Source organism: Pogoniulus pusillus, chromosome Z (genome assembly GCF_015220805.1).
Source record: "Pogoniulus pusillus isolate bPogPus1 chromosome Z, bPogPus1.pri, whole genome shotgun sequence".
Lineage (NCBI taxonomy): Eukaryota > Metazoa > Chordata > Aves > Piciformes > Lybiidae > Pogoniulus > Pogoniulus pusillus.
In genome coordinates this window covers 65761929-65770938 of record NC_087309.1, presented here as the reverse complement: position 1 = coordinate 65770938, position 9010 = coordinate 65761929, and positions in this window count along the sequence as shown.

Below are 9010 nucleotides of genomic sequence, written 5' to 3'. Positions count from 1 at the left end.
CATTTTTGCTCAGTTTGAGAACATAGACAAACTCATCAACATGTTTCCCTATTACTTGCTTGCAATGTGGAGAGGACTTTGCTTCCTCCACTGCTTCTACACAGCCTTCCATTTCTCACTGGCAGTCTTGCTTACACGATAAAAACACCACCCAGCACTGTGCAAATACTCTGCCTGCTAGTGAGAAATCAGACTGTCCAGCACTGCAGCACATCAGCCCCAGAGCCAGGTTTTACTCTTTAACTAAAGTCAGAATTACTGGAGTGTGTGCTTCCAAACAAGCACACGTTCAAGAGCTGTACTTGAACTAGTGCAATCTGCTGGTCAAAACATAGGCTTGTTTTCGGGCAGTGAAAAAGTCTGATAATGGAAGAAGGGTGATTAAATGAAAACTAATTTTAGGACATGTCTTTAAAACAAACAATCAATCAAACAAACAAACACATCTATTTTTGCTTTTATAGCAAGCATTTTTTCCTTATCCCATGAAATGTTTCAGGGATGCTGTGAACCTTACACACAAAGTAACCCTTTACAATAGTTGCAAACACTGTGCCCAGACAGAACATGTTTTTTTCCCCCTATTTCATTGCACACAGAAACCAAAACTAGTCAGTTATTTAAGAATGAGTTTTGTTTGTTTGTTTGTTTGTTTGTTTTTTAATTCTGCTTAAGCAATTAGTGGACACAAGCTTGTCTGCAAAAAAAAAGTATCTGAAGTTGAGAATAAAATTTATGTCTTCCCCAATGCAGCTCATACAAGTTCCAATAGTGGCACTTAATCTTCACTTTCATATGAATGTCTTTGCAGCTTTGTAAGCAAAAAAAGAGAGCTTTTCCCCAGGTCTTGTATGCTTGTGTGTTGGTTTAAGGCTAATTGGAATATTTTAATGAGAAAAATTTGATTATAAGCTGTGACAAGAAAACAATGGTGATGTCTACTTCACTCATAGGCTCGCTGAGATGTATAAAAACAAGGACACAAACACAGATAAGACAGTCTGTTGGAGTCTGTTGGTGTCTATGTTTTCTCTCTGGGTTTCTGCTGTTCTGCTTGGACCTGTGTAACCCAGCTAATCATTCTGCTTTTAACCTCAATTGCCAATCCTCCCAACATACCTTGCATGTAAGGCAGAATCTATGATATTGTCGCCATCACTGAAACGTGGTGGGATCGCTCACATGATTGGAGTGCTGTAATCAATGTTTACAGACTCTTCAGGAGAGACAGGCAAGGGAGAAAAGGTGGGGGAGTGGCTCTGTATATTAGGGATGCTCTGGATGTCATGGAGGTAGAAATCAAGGATGATCAAGTTGAGTCATTATGGGTGAGACTTAAGGCGAAGGCCAACAAGGCTGATATACTGGTTGGAGTCTGTTACAGACCACCCAACCAGGAAGAAGAGGTTGATTTATTACTCTTTAAGCAACTGGAGGCTGCCTCAAGATCACCTGCCCTTGTTCTGGTGGGCGACTTTAACCTACCAGACATCTGCTGGGACTCAAACACTGCAGAGAAGAGGCAGTCTAGAATGTTTCTGGAATGTGTGGAGCACAGCTTCTTATCCCAGCTGTTACGTGAGCCTAGCAGGGGGGCAGCTCTGCTTGACCTGCTGCTCACAAATAGAGAGGGGCTGGTAGGGGATGTGGTGGTTGGAGGCTGCCTGGGGTCCAGTGACCATGAAATTATAGAGTTTTCAATACATGCAGAAACCAGGAGGGGCATCAACAGAACCTCCACACTGGACTTCCGAAGGAAGGAATTAAAGATTAAAAAGAGAGTGTATCACCTTTGGAAAAGAGGGGAGGTGTCCCAGGAGAAGTTCAAGGAAGTTGTTAGGTCTTGTAGAGGAAAAATTAGAGAGGCAAATGCCCACTTGGAGCTCAGGCTGGCCACGGCTGTGAAGGAAAATTAAAAGTGTTTCTTTAAATATATGAATGGCAAGAGAAGGACCAAGGACAACCTCCAGTCCTTATTAGATAGAGAGGGGAACATAGTGACAAAGGATGAGGAAAAGGCAGAGGTTCTTAACACCTTCTTTGCCTCAATCTTCACTAGTGGGACAGGTTGTCTCCAGGACAGCTGGACTCCTGAAGTGGTGGATGGAGTCAGGGACCAGTACAGTCCCCCTCTAATCCATGAGGAAGCAGTAAGGGACCTGCTGCATCATTTGGATCCTCACAAGTCCATGGGACCAGATGGGATCCACCCTAGGGTGCTGAGAGAGCTGGCAGCTGAGCTGGCCAAGCCACTCTCCATCATTTCTCAGCAGTGCTGGCTCACTGGAGAGGTCCCTGAAGACTGGAAGCTGGCCAATGTGATTCCCATACACAAGAAGGGTCGTAAGGAGGAGCCAGAAAACTACAGACCTGTGAGCCTGACCTCAGTGCCAGGCAAGGTCATGGAACAGGTCATCTTGAGTGCCATCACATAGCACATACAGGATGGCCAAGGGATCAGACCCAGCCAGCATGGGTTTAGGAAGGGCAGGTCCTGCCTCACCAACCTGATCTCCTTTTATGATCAGGTTACCTGCCTGGTGAATGTGGGGAAGGCTGTGGATGTAGTCTACCTGGACTGCAGCAAAGCCTTTGACACTGTCTGCCACAAGAAGCTCCTAGCCAAGCTGGCAGCTCATGGTTTGGACAGATTCACTCTGTGCTGGATCAAGAACTGGCTGGATGGCAGAGCCCAGAGAGTGGTGGTGAATGGTGCCACATCCAGTTGGCAGCTGTCACTAGTGGTGTTCCCCAAGGATCAGTGCTGGGCTCAGTCCTGTTCAATATCTTTATTGATGACCTGGACGAGGGCATTGAGTCCAGCATCAGTAAGTTTGCAGATGACACCAAGCTAGGAGCAGGTGTTGATCTGTTGGAAGGTAGGAGAGCCCTGCAGAGGGACCTGGACAGGCTGGATGGGTGGGCAGAGGCCAAGGGGATGAGATTTAACAAGGCCAAGTGCAGGATTCTGCACTTTGGCCACAACAACCCCAAGCAGCACTACAGGCTGGGGACTGAGTGGCTGGAGAGCAGACAGGAGGAAAGGGACCTGGGGGTACTGATAGGTAGTAGCTGAAGATGAGCCAGCAGTGTGCCCAGGTGGCCAAGAGAGCCAATGGCATCCTGGCCTGCATCAGGAACAGTGTGGCCAGTAGGACAAGGGAGGTTATTCTTGCCCTGTACTCAGCACTGGTCAGGCCACACCTTGAGTACTGTGTCCAGTTCTGGGCTCCTCAATTCAAGAGAGATGTCGAGATGCTGGAACATGTCCAGAGAAGGGCAACGAAGCTGGTGAGGGGCCTGGAGCACAAATCCTATGAGGAGAGGCTGAGGGAGCTGGGGCTATTTAGCCTGGAGAAGAGGAGGCTCAGGGGTGATCTTACTACTGTCTACAACTACCTGAAGGGGCATTGTAGCCAGGTGGGGGGTGGCCTCTTCTCCCAGGCAACCAGCAATAGAACAAGGGGACACAGTCTCAAGTTGTGCCAGGGTAGGTCTTGGCTGGATGTTAGGAGGAAGTTCTTCCCAGAGAGAGTGATTGGCATTGGAATGGGCTGCCCAGGGAGGTGGTGGAGGCACCGTCCCTGGAGGTCTTCAAGAAAAGACTGGATGAGGCACTTAGTGCCATGGTCTAGTTGATTGGATGGGGCTGGGTGCTAGGTTGGACTGGATAATCTTGGAGGTCTCTTCCAACCTGGTTGATTCTATGATTCTAACTTGTCAACTGCCCACAGGAGGGATTTTGCACATGACAAAGCCAGATGAGCTTTTGTTCCTATTGCATATTTGCCTAATGTTTGAAAAGAGCTATTCTTCTGCTGGATCTTCCTACAGTCTTGAGCTCATCTCCTGGCATCAATCACATCACTTGTCCTTCCAGAGGTACAAGGCATAAAGAATGGGATGTGTTTTGCAAGTACTGTGGGCTGAGCCTCTCAATGGAGGGTCTAATTGTTTAACCTTTTTTAAAATGCTGAATTATTATTCCCCCCTGAGAAATAAATACATTCTTTAAGTCAGAAAAAGATGATTCTCAAGCAGTGCAACTGAGCTGCTACACCAGCAGGAAAGCCAGACCTTTTGGCTAAGGTCCCAGATGAGCAGGAGAAACTAATTTGCCAGGGAGACATTTCTCACCTCTCAGGACACATCAGGGAGCACAGACAGTCTTGCCAGGAGCTCAGTGCCACTCACAGAAGGGCACATTTTATTACCCAGGCTTTGTACTTATACACAACATCTCATGTTCTTTATGTTCTTTGTGACTTCTTCAGTCACAACACGAAATTTCAAATTTCATTGCAGAGTAGGACATGCCTTCAACATGAGTGCCTGTGGGAAAAGTTATTTATTGGCAGAAGGGAGTTTATAAACATGTTACTAAAGTCTCGTTGATCTCATTTGGGATGAGATATCCCAGAAACTCACAGGCAGAAGTAAGCTAGGATGCACACACTCTTCCTCTAACAGTGGTGCCTGTATTTCATAAAGGCATGGATAAACAGACTTTTCATGTTAAGAAACTGAATATTCTTTCCTTTATCTGAAGTTATTTAAAGTGCTCCTTCCACGCTGTGCTTGCAGCCTTCCTTATGCTTCGACAGTGTTAGCATTGTTATAGTGCTGTAGTTTAAACAGACGATGAAACCAAATATGTAATTTTGCATTTCTTCTCTCCAGTAATACTTAAAAATGCTCCTCTGGTTTAAGAGATGAAGTTAGTGGGATTTACAGACCAGCTTACCGGTACAACAAGAAGAGATCAGTCTAGGCTGGGTTAGGCTAGGCAAGGAGCAGGACAAATGGAGTGGAGATATTTGGGGTTAGAAACTCCTTTCTCAGGAAGCACAGTGCTGTTCCTGTTTAGTGCTACACACGGTGACGTCGTGGGGTGGGGGAAGAGGAAAGAGGAGGGCTGATCTCACAAACAGTTGCTGCAGCTGTAGAGAGAAAAAAGGAGAAAGATCAGGAGCAGCAGCAGCAGCAATCCAGACCCTGAAACAGGTAATATCTCTTCAGTGAAGGTGACCTGGACAGCTCAAATGTGGAAAGGAAGGGGAAAAAAGAAGAGGGGTGGGGTGTGCCTGTGATAAGTACATCTTTCATACTGGTTCTCAGCAGTTTTCTTCTTCCTAAGCGATATGTTGCAGCTTGTCCCAGAGGTGGGAGGGGAAGGAGGTAGAAGTTCAGACCAATATGACTTAAAAGGAAACTTATATCAGACAAGGAGCTTTCTAGCAGGTCTTTCCAGCAGAAAAGAGAAAGAGGGAAAACCAAACCAAACCAAAAATCCCCGAAACCAACAGCCAGAGAACACTGCTCTCTGGTTTCAGCACGATGATTGCTTCCTCATGTGTGGCCAGCCAGTATGGGCTCATATGGAAAGGCAAGAGACTGCAATAGCTCTGAAGGCAGTGAATGCTCAGTTTATGCAGCCCTGAGTGCGACCCACCACAGGAAAAACCTGAGTGATGCCTTCATTGTGGCACCTTGCAAGGGAGACCTTGCCAGGAAAAGGGCTGTCCTGAGCTGGTTGTCTCTGCTGTGCTTCTCTTTAGTTCACAGGGAATATAGTCCTGACCACCTTTGAGATACTAAGGGTAACTACCTCTGTACTTACCTCAGAGGACAGATACCACAGAGACACACTGAAGACCTAAATGCTAAAAATAACAAAATGTAACAATTATACTGATGCGATCTTTCTGCCTTTGGAGATATATCAGGATTTGTAACCTACAACTCTATCACTGGTAACATCTCTGGTGGTGAATAAAAGGATAAAGAGGATGTCTTGGACCATGCTGCTATATGCGGTCTTATGTTCCACCTTGTTTCCTAGGTTTTGAGCCCAGACAGAAAGAAGGTTCATCTTCTTTAGGTTGATTCTAAATATGATAAATGCATCTGTAGTGTTTCAGTGCTCTCCCAATGCCTTCCAGTGGAAGCCTGCTTCAAAGTGCTAAAACACATCACACTACACGGAATGAATTCAGTAGCAAGAACATTTTACAAACCAGGCACCGTGGAGGATAAGCAAGGTTTGTAAGATCAGACAGCAAGTTTGGGACAGTCAGAAACTGCCCAGTGGGTTGCTAGTCAGTGTTTCTTCTGCAAGAGTGCTGCAGAAGCAAGCTCTGTGACGTAAATGTGAAATGATGCCTGCTATGAATGTCAGGGAGTGGGAAATCTAACTAAAGCCTGTGTCTTCTGACAGTGACCCTCCGGATAGAAGCAGGTGGCTGAATTGTGTGTTGTGGCACAAACCTGTTAGTGGAACTGAAATAGGTTATCCTCAGTCTGTTTCTCACTCTCTAGGTACAGGAGGCAGCCTTTGCATGAGACACCTTAGAGACCAGTTACATTTCAGTTTCCTTTGACTACACTCAAAGAAGCTTTTATTGCTTTCATTTTTCTTCACTTCTGTCAAAAGATTCTGTTTGGTCTTAGGCACTTTTTGTGCTGGAATTTACACTGTGAAACCCCATTTTGAGACCAGGACTGTTCCTTCATGCAGTGGAGAGCATCATCAAGTGAGGGAGCTGTGCTGCTTGCAGCTCTGGGGATGGTGTGCATCTTTCAGGTAACACTGACACGCTGTCTACCAGCACATCTCAGCATTTCTTTGGGAATACAGGGGAGCCAGCAGTGTGTACATTTGTTGCAGAGGGGGATTCTCAGCACCTACGCTGGTTTTGGCGGAGGGGAGAAATTAATTGGGGTAATATAATTTTATTTAAAAATATATATTTATTAAATTCAATATTCTGAACTCTCGCCACCCCCAACCACTGTATAGTAATATTAAAAGTTGGTACACGGTTACGAAAACAATCTAGGATAAAATATGTACAGGAATTTGTTATTTAACTAGCAAACATTCAAACTATAAACAGAGAGAGGAGTTTTCCCTGCGGCTTAATGCCACTTGGGGTCAAATGCTATTTGCCCAGCAGAGCAGGCTGGAACTGATTCCGGTCTATGGCAGAGGTAACAGATATTACAGAGGTATTGAAGCTTTTACTCACAATTCTTATTAATTAATAATCACCTGTGGTGGAGGGGACACATCCCCAAAACTGAGGGCTCCCTATGCCTCTACGTGCCTGGACATGTTTTTTTCTGCCAGGACCCATGGCAGTAAATAGGTTGTGTAACACACACACCCAGTCCGTGTACCCCTGGGGTCCGCCCAGGTAATCCCCTATTGAGAGGCTCCAGGCAAACAGCTACCGCCTATTAAGGTAAGGTTTGGGCTTACTGCCAGCCTGATTGGTCACTTTAGATGGCCAAATAAGCCACGAATCTTGGCTCAGAATCTATAAAGAGAGGTGCAAAGGAGCACCACGCGTTCAGAGAGTTCAGAGTGTTCAGAGCATTCAGAGGGTCAAGCTCAGCTCTCTGATCCATATAGCAGCACCCTGCTGCCCTGACCTGCTTGCATGGCCTAGACATAGGATCAGGCCTTACTGTCTTGCAAACTTTACTGAGGCTCAGCCCTCTTGCATTGATCTCAAGGCACAGTGAAGCTGTCTGCGTACCCTTTGAGAAGCAGAGCGCATGCACGTCTGCACTTCATACATATATGGGGAGCTGAGAACCCCTTGCTTAAGCCTACAGCAGCCATACATACTGGCTTGCTATCCTGCATTTATCTACGGAGCCCAAGTCTCCCTGCAGCCCGGCAGACCCTGCTTGCCAGCTGTCATAGAACCATAGAATCATAGAATCAGCCAGGTTGGAAGAGACCTCCAAGATCATCCAGTCCAACCTAGCACCCAGCCCTATCCAATCAACTAGACCATGGGACTAAGTGCCTCATCCAGTCTTTCTTGAAGACCCCCAGGGACGGTGCCTCCACCACCTCCCTGGGCAGCCCATTCCAATGGGAAATCACTCTCTCTGTGAAGAACTTCCTCCTAACATCCAGCCAAGACCTACCCTGGCACAACTTGAGACTGTGTCCCCTTGTTCTATTGCTGGTTGCCTGGGAGAAGAGGCCACCCCCCACCTGGCTACAATGCCCCTTCAGGTAGTTGTAGACAGTAATAAGATCACCCCTGAGCCTCCTCTTCTCCAGGCTAAACAGCCCCAGCTCCCTCAGCCTCTCCTCATAGGATTTGTGCTCCAGGCCCCTCACCAGCTTTGTTGCCCTTCTCTGGACACGTTCCAGCACCTCAACATCTTTCTTGAATTGAGGAGCCCAGAACTGGACACAGGACTCAAGGTGTGGCCTGACCAGTGCTGAGTACAGGGCAAGAATAACCTCCCTTGTCCTACTGGCCACACTGTTCCTGATGCAGGCCAGGATGCCACTGGCTCTCTTGGCCACCTGGGCACACTGCTGGCTCATCTTCAGCCTACTATCTATCAATACCCCCAGGTACCTTTCCTCCTGGCTGCTCTCCAGCCACTCAGTCCCCAGCCTATAGCAGGTAAGAAAGAAAACCATTTTCTCTGAACTCTGTAGAATAGGGATATCCACAGAGGAATACATTAGAAGACCAGTCTATCTAGATCAGTTTCCAGAAGTGTATGTTGTGGTTTGTGGTCTTGATGCAATGCTGGGAATGAAGTACATGCCTTTATCATATTTAGGTATTTCTGAACAGAGGAATTCACTGTGTTTGTTAACGTACAGGTACTAACCAGAAAAGGTTTTGTGGCAGAGACATAATACATCAACACATAGGATCAAAGGGCAATTTAGAGAATGTAGTACTTTGGTGGCAGGAAATTAATTGGTCAAGTACAGGAGATACACTGCAGAAAAAAAAAATAGCAAATTCACATGTCAGAAAGGTAGCCTTTTCAAAGTTGGGAGGACAGGCAAAGCCTCTCTCTCCAGAATAAGCCAGAGGGGAAGGGGTGGGGAGGGTGGGAGAAGAGAAGAGAAATGAAGTCTATCCAGACCCTGTCAAGTTTTGCAAAAAACCCTAAATTATTTATGTAAACTAGGTTAGAATAGCTACAAAATTTAGTCTAGTCGCAGAGAAGAAATTTCAGTTTA